The following is a 13,353-nucleotide window of genomic DNA, read 5'->3' as shown; positions in this document are numbered from 1 at the left end:
TACCGATAGAGTACCCACAAGTAGCACTGAGTTGGCCTAAGTTGGCCAAAAGTACCGATAGAGTACCCACAAATAGCACCGAATGGGCCTAAGTTGGCCAAAAGTACCGATAGAGTACCCACAAGAAGCACTGAGTTGGCCTAAGTTGGCCAAAAGTACCGATAGAGTACCCACAAATAGCACCCAGTTGGCCTAAGTTGGCCAAAAGTACCGATAGAGCACCCAAAAGTAGCACCCAATTGGCCTATGTTGGCCAAAAGTACCGATAGAGTACCCACAAATAGCACCCAGTTGGCCTAAGTTGGCCAAAAGTACCGATAGAGCACCCACAAGTAGCACCCAATTGGCCTATGTTGGCCAAAAGTACCGATAGAGTACCCACAAATAGCACCGAATGGGCCTAAGTTGGCCAAAAGTACCGATAGAGTACCCACAAATAGCACCGCGTTGGCCTAAGTTGGCCAAAAGTACCGATAGAGTACCCACAAGTAGCACTGAGTTGGCCTAAGTTGGCCAAAAGTACTGATAGAGTACCCACAAATAGCACCGAATGGGCCTAACATGGCCAAAAGTACCGATAGAGTACCCACAAATAGCACCGAATGGGCCTAACATGGCCAAAAGTACCGATAGAGCACCCACATATAGCACCCCATTGGCCTAAGTTGGCCAAAAGTACCGATAGAGTACCCACAAAGAGCACCCAATTGGCCTAAGTTGGCCAAAAGTACCGCCAAGTAGCACCATAGAGGCCCGAGTAGAGCGAAATGTGGGCCAAATTGAACATTTGAAAATTTTTACAAGTCCAGAAAATTTTCTAAGTCCAGAAAATTTTCTAAGTCCAAAGAGTTGGACAAATTTCCTTAGGCCCAAAGGTTGCACTGAATGTTCCTAAGTTGGCCATCAGTACCCATGAAGTATTGCGAAGGTTCACCCGAAAGACACAATATGCCCTAAAGTACCCACAGAGTACCCACAAGTTGCACCCAATTGGCCTAAGTTGGCCAAAAGTACCGACAAGTAGCACCAAAGAGGCCCGAGTAGAGCGAAATGTATGGCCAAAGTACCGAGTAGTTGCAACAAATGCCCAAATGGATACCAAAATGTGGTACCAAGCACCTAACTGTTGCAACAAATGCTAGCTTTCTGAGCAAAAGCTGTGGACCAATTTCGTAGAAGAACCGCCTAGGCGAAAAGGCAAAAATCGCCGAAGCTGGCCCGCTCGCAGAGCTCGCGGGCCAGGAGATACTCATAGGTCGATTTACTAGAGTGGGGAACTTGAGAATTTTTGTGTCCGAGACTTTGGGCAACTTCGCGGCCGCCCCCTTAAAGTAAAAGATTTTCTCTGGGTGCCTAAAATTCGCAATTCCCGCAAAGTCGGGAAGATGTTAAAGTTTTTTCCCAAAAAATGGCCATCGATTTAAGGTGATTTTCCAATAAGAAAATGCTTCCTATTTCGAATTTTTTCGAATATTTCCTAAACTAAGCGTCGGAGCACATGGCCGTGGAGGAACTTTTGGTAGCTTTTGGCAAGGGCTATCGGATGAAATAATGCGAAAGGCCATCGGAGCGATATTGGATTAATGCGGGCCCATAAACGTACCTAAGAAGTGAAAATTGGTACCTTGCACGCAGGATGCAAGAAATGCTTGAGTGTTAACCATCATCGGTACCAAGTACCTAGGTTATATCGAGTGCGTAGATGGAAGTCGGTACCAAAGGGAAACCTTCCTAGGCTAGGTGCACGCAAGTGAGTATGGATCGATCAGTAGAAAGATGGGAAGCCCAAGGAAACCTTCCTAGGCTAGGTGCACGCAAGTGAGTATGGATCGATCAGTAGAAAGATGGGAAGCCCAAGGAAACCTTCCTAGGCTAGGTGCACGCAAGTGAGTATGGATCGATCAGTAGAAAGATGGGAAGCCCAAGGAAACCTTCCTAGGCTAGGTGCACGCAAGTGAGTATGGATCGATCAGTAGAAAGATGGGAAGCCATAGGAAACCTTCCTAGGCTAGGTGCACGCAAGTGAGTATGGATCGATCAGTAGAAAGATGGGAAGCCATAGGAAACCTTCCTAGGCTAGGTGCACGCAAGTGAGTATGGATCGATCAGTAGAAAGATGGGAAGCCATAGGAAACCTTCCTAGGCTAGGTGCACGCAAGTGAGTATGGATCGATCAGTAGAAAGATGGGAAGCCCAAGGAAACCTTCCTAGGCTAGGTGCACGCAAGTGAGTATGGATCGATCAGTAGAAAGATGGGAAGCCATAGGAAACCTTCCTAGGCTAGGTGCACGCAAGTGAGTATGGATCGATCAGTAGAAAGATGGGAAGCCATAGGAAACCTTCCTAGGCTAGGTGCACGCAAGTGAGTATGGATCGATCAGTAGAAAGATGGGAAGCCATAGGAAACCTTCCTAGGCTAGGTGCACGCAAGTGAGTATGGATCGATCAGTAGAAAGATGGGAAGCCATAGGAAACCTTCCTAGGCTAGGTGCACGCAAGTGAGTATGGATCGATCAGTAGAAAGATGGGAAGCCATAGGAAACCTTCCTAGGCTAGGTGCACGCAAGTGAGTATGGATCGATCAGTAGAAAGATGGGAAGCCATAGGAAACCTTCCTAGGCTAGGTGCACGCAAGTGAGTATGGATCGATCAGTAGAAAGATGGGAAGCCCAAGGAAACCTTCCTAGGCTAGGTGCACGCAAGTGAGTATGGATCGATCAGTAGAAAGATGGGAAGCCATAGGAAACCTTCCTAGGCTAGGTGCACGCAAGTGAGTATGGATCGATCAGTAGAAAGATGGGAAGCCATAGGAAACCTTCCTAGGCTAGGTGCACGCAAGTGAGTATGGATCGATCAGTAGAAAGATGGGAAGCCATAGGAAACCTTCCTAGGCTAGGTGCACGCAAGTGAGTATGGATCGATCAGTAGAAAGATGGGAAGCCATAGGAAACCTTCCTAGGCTAGGTGCACGCAAGTGAGTATGGATCGATCAGTAGAAAGATGGGAAGCCATAGGAAACCTTCCTAGGCTAGGTGCACGCAAGTGAGTATGGATCGATCAGTAGAAAGATGGGAAGCCCAAGGAAACCTTCCTAGGCTAGGTGCACGCAAGTGAGTATGGATCGATCAGTAGAAAGATGGGAAGCCATAGGAAACCTTCCTAGGCTAGGTGCACGCAAGTGAGTATGGATCGATCAGTAGAAAGATGGGAAGCCATAGGAAACCTTCCTAGGCTAGGTGCACGCAAGTGAGTATGGATCGATCAGTAGAAAGATGGGAAGCCATAGGAAACCTTCCTAGGCTAGGTGCACGCAAGTGAGTATGGATCGATCAGTAGAAAGATGGGAAGCCATAGGAAACCTTCCTAGGCTAGGTGCACGCAAGTGAGTATGGATCGATCAGTAGAAAGATGGGAAGCCATAGGAAACCTTCCTAGGCTAGGTGCACGCAAGTGAGTATGGATCGATCAGTAGAAAGATGGGAAGCCATAGGAAACCTTCCTAGGCTAGGTGCACGCAAGTGAGTATGGATCGATCAGTAGAAAGATGGGAAGCCATAGGAAACCTTCCTAGGCTAGGTGCACGCAAGTGAGTATGGATCGATCAGTAGAAAGATGGGAAGCCCAAGGAAACCTTCCTAGGCTAGGTGCACGCAAGTGAGTATGGATCGATCAGTAGAAAGATGGGAAGCCATAGGAAACCTTCCTAGGCTAGGTGCACGCAAGTGAGTATGGATCGATCAGTAGAAAGATGGGAAGCCATAGGAAACCTTCCTAGGCTAGGTGCACGCAAGTGAGTATGGATCGATCAGTAGAAAGATGGGAAGCCATAGGAAACCTTCCTAGGCTAGGTGCACGCAAGTGAGTATGGATCGATCAGTAGAAAGATGGGAAGCCATAGGAAACCTTCCTAGGCTAGGTGCACGCAAGTGAGTATGGATCGATCAGTAGAAAGATGGGAAGCCATAGGAAACCTTCCTAGGCTAGGTGCACGCAAGTGAGTATGGATCGATCAGTAGAAAGATGGGAAGCCATAGGAAACCTTCCTAGGCTAGGTGCACGCAAGTGAGTATGGATCGATCAGTAGAAAGATGGGAAGCCATAGGAAACCTTCCTAGGCTAGGTGCACGCAAGTGAGTATGGATCGATCAGTAGAAAGATGGGAAGCCCAAGGAAACCTTCCTAGGCTAGGTGCACGCAAGTGAGTATGGATCGATCAGTAGAAAGTGGGAAGCCCAAGGAAACCTTCCTAGGCTAGGTGCACGCAAGTGAGTATGGATCGATCAGTAGAAAGATGGGAAGCCCAAGGAAACCTTCCTAGGCTAGGTGCACGCAAGTGAGTATGGATCGATCAGTAGAAAGATGGGAAGCCATAGGAAACCTTCCTAGGCTAGGTGCACGCAAGTGAGTATGGATCGATCAGTAGAAAGATGGGAAGCCATAGGAAACCTTCCTAGGCTAGGTGCACGCAAGTGAGTATGGATCGATCAGTAGAAAGATGGGAAGCCATAGGAAACCTTCCTAGGCTAGGTGCACGCAAGTGAGTATGGATCGATCAGTAGAAAGATGGGAAGCCCATTACCAAATGCCCTAGTGAAGACCGTAAACGAATATCATGAACCGATAAGGAGCACCAAATGCCCTAGTGAAGACCGTAAACGAATATCATGAACCGATAAGGAGCACCAAATGCCCTAGTGAAGACCGTAAACGAATATCATGAACCGATAAGGAGCACCAAATGCCCTAGTGAAGACCGTAAACGAATATCATGAACCGAGAAGTAGCAACGAATGCCTGAAAAAGTACCAAGTCCACGGTATAGAGTAACGAGAGTTAACCGCCGTGATGTATGCAATGAGGGCAGCCATTGCATGGGTTCTGGACTTGGTTCGCGAATAACTTTTTTGCTAGACATCGGACAAAGTTGACGTGGAAGAACGAAATGTAGCATTTGGTGCCACCTATCCAAAACTTTTTCAAGATTGAAGATCCGATCGATACAGCCTGAGTTATAGGCAAAAGTTGGTGCAAAATTGAGCATTTTTAATGGTGAAAAATCGGTACTCCTCGAATAGCTCCTGTTGGAAGCATCGGACCACATGGTCGTGGAGGAACATATTGTAGCGCGCGGTGTCAAGTATCGACACCCAAAACCGCATGTCCGATGGACGGAAAATGACCAAGTTATAGTGAAAACTTGGTTGCACCAAATTCCCGAAGAAGTGCAACGAGAAGGTGAATGCGATGGTTGTTCGTCGAATAGCTCCGGCCACAGACATGGTAGCGATTAGTGGTGCATGGAAGAAATCTAGCCACAAGTGCCATCTACCCATGGCCAGAAGAAAGTGTGGCCATATCTTGGATACCGGCGGAGCTATGGGGCAAATACGGGCCAAAAATGGTGCCAGGTGGACCAAAAATCCGACCAAGTGCGCGATGCGCTTTCGTGAATAGCTCCGGCCACAGACATGGTAGCGATTAGTGGTGCATGGAAGAAATCTAGCCACAAGTGCCATCTACCCATGGCCAGAAGAAAGTGTGGCCATATCTTGGATACCGGCGGAGCTATGGGGCAAATATGGGCCAAAAATGGTGCAAGTTGGACCAAAAATCCGACCAAGTGCGCGAGGCGCTTTCGTGAATAGCTCCGGCCACAGACATGGTAGCGATTAGTGGTGCATGGAAGAAATCTAGCCACAAGTGCCATCTACCCATGGCCAGAAGAAAGTGTGGCCATATCTTGGATACCGGCGGAGCTATGGGGCAAATATGGGCCAAAAATGGTGCAAGTTGGACCAAAAATCCGACCAAGTGCGCGAGGCGCTTTCGTGAATAGCTCCGGCCAGAGACATGGTAGCGATTAGTAGTGCATGGAAGAAATCTAGCCACAAGTGCCATCTACCCATGGCCAGAAGAAAGTGTGGCCATATCTTGGATACCGGCGGAGCTATGGGGCAAATATGGGCCAAAAATGGGTAAAATTGTACGGTCCAAAGCCAAGGGTAAATTTTTTTATTCCTCTAATAACTTCTAGCACAGACATTGAATCGGTTGGTGATGTATGGATGAAATGTAGCAAACAGTTGGAACTACCCATAAAATCTTAAAGATTGACGATCCAATGTATAGAACCGGAGTAATGTGCGATACTTGGTGAAAAATCGAGTGAAAAATTAGCTATAAACTGTTTTTGGCCCATAACTCGAATACTAGACATCGGAAGGGGGGGTCGTAGAACGATTTTTTGTTGCCCTATCGATTCCCTATCGAACGAGCAAAAGTTGTTTTTTTGACCAAAAAGGACCCCTACTCTAGTAAAATTGGCCTGATTTTACTAGTCCCCGGTACCCGTACAGGCAAAATGAGCAAAATGCTCAAGTATGAATGGTTTTTGGCCCATAACTCGAATACTAGACGTCGCAGGGGGGTGTCGTGGAACAATTTTTGGTAGCCCTTGAAATTATCTATCGAATGACATATACTTGATTTTTGGCCAAAAAGTTCCCTAGACTAGTAAAAATCGCATCATTTTACTAGAGTCGGGTACCCTGGACGAAAAATCGCTATAGTTGCGGTTTTTGGCTAATAACTCGAATACTAGACGTCGGAGGGGGGTGTCGTGGAACAATTTTTGGTAGCCCTTGAAATTATCTATCGAATGACATATACTTGATTTTTGGCCAAAAAGTTCCCTAGACTAGTAAAAATCGCATCATTTTACTAGAGTCGGGTACCCTGGACGAAAAACCGCTATAATTGCGGTTTTTGGCTAATAACTCGAATACTAGACGTCGCAGGGGGGTGTCGTGGAACAATTTTTGGTAGCCCTTGAAATTATCTATCGAATGACATATACTTGATTTTTGGCCAAAAAGTTCCCTAGACTAGTAAAAATCGCATCATTTTACTAGAGTCGGGTACCCTGGACGAAAAACCGCTTAAGTTGCGGTTTTTGGCTAATAACTCGAATACTAGACGTCGCAGGGGGGTGTCGTGGAACAATTTTTGGTAGCCCTTGAAATTATCTATCGAATGACATATACTTGATTTTTTGACCAAAAAGTTCCTAGACTAGTAAAAATCGCATCATTTTACTAGAGTCGGGTACCCTGTACGAAAAACCGCTATAGTTGCGGTTTTTGGCCAATAACTCGAATACTAGACGTCGGAGGGGGGTGCCGTAGAACAATTTTTTGTAGCCCTTGAAATTACCTTTCGAATGATATATAGTGGTTTTTTGGTCAAACAGTGACCCCGAGACTAGTAACCCTCCATACACAAAACCGCCTACAAAAACTTTGTTTTGAAAAATTTTGAAAAGTTCAAAAAAATTTTTTTTTCAAAAACTACTAAAACGTGATAAGAACTTACTATAGACCATGAAAAGTGATATCCGATGATAATTTGCAAAAGTTGGTAACTAGTAAAAAATTTCACTTTTTTACTAGAGTCGGTGCAACGAGAAAAAAAAAGTCCGTGATGGAGAAAAATGGCACGTTTTCCACGCCTGTACGCTTTCGTTTTCTATATAGGGGGTAGGTGAGCCAGAAGCATGAATTTGACTGAGTACGTATCTTTATGAATTGGGCCCTTCTAAATCGATTGAGACTACCCCCAGGACGATCGGACGACTGCTTCTGGCTCAAAATGTGGTTTTTAGATTTTGATCGTCAATTATGAGAGAAAAAATCGATTAGAAGTAAAGATACGAAATGCTTGGTCTAAGTTGGGAAACGACTTCGGATATTTGTTGGACGTTGTCGTAGAAGGTCCGAGGACCAAGGAAAAGTGATTTCCAAGTGGATTTATGCACTATTAGTCGATGGTAAGATGTGAAATTAGTAGAACTTACCATACAGTTTGCGAAGTTGAAGCAATCGGTTGGTGAATATGGTACTGTCTGTCCAATTTGGTGGTTCGGAATGAGTGAAACGATGTTGATGATGGATAGACGTTCCGATTGCCCCCGATCGGGGAACATATAGTGGTCTTTAAGGTCCAAGTACCTATGTTTTGGTAAGCAGAACTGAGAGTTAAAGGATGAAAGTCGGCCATTCCTAATATCATCCTATCGGTGGTTCGCGAGTTGTTTGAGGACCGGAGCAGCTCGCGATGAAACGGTCCTAGGGTATTGGTTATCCATCCAAGGAAGAGTAAATGCGATCCTAGATGTGTGTCGTTGGCCGTTCTACCGGTATCGCCTATCGATGAGATATCGACGGGCATGCCTTACTCGAAAGTTGAATTCTAGGATCGATGGTCAAACAGACCTATGAGCGATAAACCAAACTGAACACGTATTGATGTCGGCTTTTCCTATCATTTGATGCCGCAGGTTGTTTAGGGACCGGAGCAACTTGCGGCCGAGACGGTCCCCGGGGGTTTCTTTCTCCAAGGAGTGGAAACTATTAAGCAAGAGTTGTAGCAAGATACGATCCTCTGATGTGTCGTTGGCCGTTCATGCGGTATCGCCTGTCGATGAGATATCGATGGGCATGCCTTACTCTCCCGACTGGATTACTGAGAGTTTAATCAGGGATCGATGGTCAAACAGACCAATGAGCGATAAACCAAACTGAACACATATTGATGTCGGCATTTCCTATCATTTGTCGCAGGTTGTTTAGGGACCGGAGCAGCTTGCGACCGAGACGGTCCCCGGGGGTTTCTTTCTCCAAGGAGAAGAAACGATTAAGCAAAAGTTGTAGCAAGATACGATCCTCTGATGTGTCGTTGGCCGTTCAAGCGGTATCGCCTGTCGATGAGATATCGATGGGCATGCCTTACTCTCCCGACTGGATTACTGAGAGTTTAATCAGGGATCGATGGTCAAACAGACCAATGAGCGATAAACCAAACTGAACACATATTGATGTCGGCATTTCCTATCATTTGTCGCAGGTTGTTTAGGGACCGGAGCAGCTTGCGACCGAGACGGTCCCCGGGGGTTTCTTTCTCCAAGGAGAAGAAACGATTAAGCAAAAGTTGTAGCAAGATACGATCCTCTGATGTGTCGTTGGCCGTTCAAGCGGTATCGCCTGTCGATGAGATATCGATGGGCATGCCTTACTCTCCCGACTGGATTACTGAGAGTTTAATCAGGGATCGATGGTCAAACAGACCAATGAGCGATAAACCAAACTGAACACATATTGATGTCGGCATTTCCTATCATTTGTCGCAGGTTGTTTAGGGACCGGAGCAGCTTGCGACCGAGACGGTCCCCGGGGGTTTCTTTCTCTAAGGAGTGGAAACGATTAAGCAAAAGTCGTAGCAATAATCGATCACCTGATGTGTCGTTGGCCGTTCTTGCGGTATCGCCTGTCGATGAGATATCGATGGGCATGCCTTACTCTCCTGACTGTTTAATTGAGAGTTATAATCAGGGATCGATGGTCAAAAAGACCTATGAGCGATAAACCAAACTGAACACGTATTGATGTCGGCATTTCCTATCATTTGTCGCAGGTTGTTTGGGGACCGGAGCAGCTTGCGACCGAGACGGTCCCTTCCCGAAAGATGGTGAACCGAGTCGTCTGGCGTAAAAACCGGACGACTCGAAAGGGCTTGACCCTTTCAAGTGAGCGATAATCACATTCTACGCTCAGTTCGACAGCTACAAGGCAATCACTCGCTATGTTCAGAGCTAATACATGCAACATGCCGGCATTGTTTCCACCGACGCATGGATTCAAGACTGGTGCACTTATTAGTTAAACCGTTCGCCTCCGGGTGTTTCGAGTTCAAGTCTGGATGAGGATTGATCTTGCTGGTAATAGCTTGAGCCCCTGAATAAGGGGTCGAAGCGTACATCTTGAGACCATGTACAACATATTACCAAATCGGCACCATGGGTTCGGGTGCAAGTGATGTAACCGTGAAAGATGTTGAGCAGCCCAACATCGGTTTACACACGCATAATAGGAAGGCAGCGCTGTCGACTGGTCAGTCGTGTAAGAAGTGTGCATTATCGATCACAAATATATTGGTGATCTGTAGGTTGCGCATACACCATGCCCGGTGTAAAGTGCCGTGGTCCCCCCCGGGGGGCTGCATCAAACCGTTCGCCACGCGAACTACCCAATGGAACGAACTCGATGCATTTAATAAGAAGAAGAGATGATAATGAAACACGGTCGATTTAAGAGTTGAAAACGTTGAAATGCCTATAAGCAAGTCTTAAGTTGGTGGTGACCGTTACGCCCCAACAAATTGGTGCCTTACCCTACACCAAAGAGCCATTCAACATGGTTCAAGTGAGCGATAATCACGCTCTACGCTCAGTATGACAGCTGCAAGGCAATCACTCGCTAAGTTCAGAGCTAATACATGCAACACGCCGGCATTGTTTCCACCGACGCATGGATTCAAGACTGGTGCACTTATTAGTTAAACCGTTCGCCTGCGGGTGTTTCGAGTTCAAGTCTGGATGAGGATTGTTCTTGCTGGTAATAGCTTGAGCCCCTGAATAAGGGGCCGAAGCGTACATCTTGAGTAAATGTACAACATATTACCAAATCGGCACCGTGGGTTCTGGTGCAAGTGATGTAACCGTGAAAGATGTTGAGCAGCCCAACATCGGTTTACACACGCATAATAGGAAGGCAGCGCTGTCGACTGGTCAGTCGTGTAAGAAGTGTGCATTATCGATCTCCAATATATGAGCTCAGTATGACAGCCCAATTGGTAATCCTCGGGACCTCCAGAAAGGAAGCTGGATGAGGATTACCAAATCGAAAGTTGATTAGTGTAGTGGTACCACTTAGTCAACTTGTATCCCGAAAGATGGTGAACCGAGTCGTCTGGCGTAAAAACCGGACGACTCGAAAGGGCTTGACCCTTTCAAGTGAGCGATAATCACATTCTACGCTCAGTTCGACAGCTACAAGGCAATCACTCGCTATGTTCAGAGCTAATACATGCAACATGCCGGCATTGTTTCCACCGACGCATGGATTCAAGACTGGTGCACTTATTAGTTAAACCGTTCGCCTCCGGGTGTTTCGAGTTCAAGTCTGGATGAGGATTGATCTTGCTGGTAATAGCTTGAGCCCCTGAATAAGGGGTCGAAGCGTACATCTTGAGACCATGTACAACATATTACCAAATCGGCACCATGGGTTCGGGTGCAAGTGATGTAACCGTGAAAGATGTTGAGCAGCCCAACATCGGTTTACACACGCATAATAGGAAGGCAGCGCTGTCGACTGGTCAGTCGTGTAAGAAGTGTGCATTATCGATCACAAATATATTGGTGATCTGTAGGTTGCGCATACACCATGCCCGGTGTAAAGTGCCGTGGTCCCCCCCGGGGGGCTGCATCAAACCGTTCGCCACGCGAACTACCCAATGGAACGAACTCGATGCATTTAATAAGAAGAAGAGATGATAATGAAACACGGTCGATTTAAGAGTTGAAAACGTTGAAATACCTATAAGCAAGTCTTAAGTTGGTGGTGACCGTTACGCCCCAACAAATTGGTGCCTTACCCTACACCAAAGAGCCATTCAACATGGTTCAAGTGAGCGATAATCACGCTCTACGCTCAGTATGACAGCTGCAAGGCAATCACTCGCTAAGTTCAGAGCTAATACATGCAACACGCCGGCATTGTTTCCACCGACGCATGGATTCAAGACTGGTGCACTTATTAGTTAAACCGTTCGCCTGCGGGTGTTTCGAGTTCAAGTCTGGATGAGGATTGTTCTTGCTGGTAATAGCTTGAGCCCCTGAATAAGGGGCCGAAGCGTACATCTTGAGTAAATGTACAACATATTACCAAATCGGCACCGTGGGTTCTGGTGCAAGTGATGTAACCGTGAAAGATGTTGAGCAGCCCAACATCGGTTTACACACGCATAATAGGAAGGCAGCGCTGTCGACTGGTCAGTCGTGTAAGAAGTGTGCATTATCGATCTCCAATATATGAGCTCAGTATGACAGCCCAATTGGTAATCCTCGGGACCTCCAGAAAGGAAGCTGGATGAGGATTACCAAATCGAAAGTTGATTAGTGTAGTGGTACCACTTAGTCAACTTGTATCCCGAAAGATGGTGAACCGAGTCGTCTGGCGTAAAAACCGGACGACTCGAAAGGGCTTGACCCTTTCAAGTGAGCGATAATCACATTCTACGCTCAGTTCGACAGCTACAAGGCAATCACTCGCTATGTTCAGAGCTAATACATGCAACATGCCGGCATTGTTTCCACCGACGCATGGATTCAAGACTGGTGCACTTATTAGTTAAACCGTTCGCCTCCGGGTGTTTCGAGTTCAAGTCTGGATGAGGATTGATCTTGCTGGTAATAGCTTGAGCCCCTGAATAAGGGGTCGAAGCGTACATCTTGAGACCATGTACAACATATTACCAAATCGGCACCATGGGTTCGGGTGCAAGTGATGTAACCGTGAAAGATGTTGAGCAGCCCAACATCGGTTTACACACGCATAATAGGAAGGCAGCGCTGTCGACTGGTCAGTCGTGTAAGAAGTGTGCATTATCGATCACAAATATATTGGTGATCTGTAGGTTGCGCATACACCATGCCCGGTGTAAAGTGCCGTGGTCCCCCCCGGGGGGCTGCATCAAACCGTTCGCCACGCGAACTACCCAATGGAACGAACTCGATGCATTTAATAAGAAGAAGAGATGATAATGAAACACGGTCGATTTAAGAGTTGAAAACGTTGAAATACCTATAAGCAAGTCTTAAGTTGGTGGTGACCGTTACGCCCCAACAAATTGGTGCCTTACCCTACACCAAAGAGCCATTCAACATGGTTCAAGTGAGCGATAATCACGCTCTACGCTCAGTATGACAGCTGCAAGGCAATCACTCGCTAAGTTCAGAGCTAATACATGCAACACGCCGGCATTGTTTCCACCGACGCATGGATTCAAGACTGGTGCACTTATTAGTTAAACCGTTCGCCTCCGGGTGTTTCGAGTTCAAGTCTGGATGAGGATTGTTCTTGCTGGTAATAGCTTGAGCCCCTGAATAAGGGGCCGAAGCGTACATCTTGAGAGTAAATGTACAACATATTACCAAATCGGCACCGTGGGTTCTGGTGCAAGTGATGTAACCATGAAAGATGTTGAGCAGCCCAACATCGGTTTACACACGCATAAGGGGTTTATTGTTATCTGTAGGTTGCGCATACACCATACCCGGTGTAAAGTGCCGTGGTCCCCCAGGGGGCTGCATCAAAACGTTCGCCATGCGAACTACCCAATGGAACGAACTCGATGTATTGAAAGAGATGAACAATTAATAGCGAGAATAGGGGCCCGGAAGCAATTCCGCGGCCCTACGGTCGATTCAAGAGTTGAAACGTTGTACAATCGTGGATA

The sequence above is a fragment of the Anopheles funestus genome (genome assembly GCF_943734845.2).
Source record: "Anopheles funestus chromosome X unlocalized genomic scaffold, idAnoFuneDA-416_04 X_unloc_173, whole genome shotgun sequence".
Taxonomy (NCBI): Eukaryota; Metazoa; Arthropoda; class Insecta; order Diptera; family Culicidae; genus Anopheles; species Anopheles funestus.
This window is presented reverse-complemented; position numbering follows the sequence as displayed.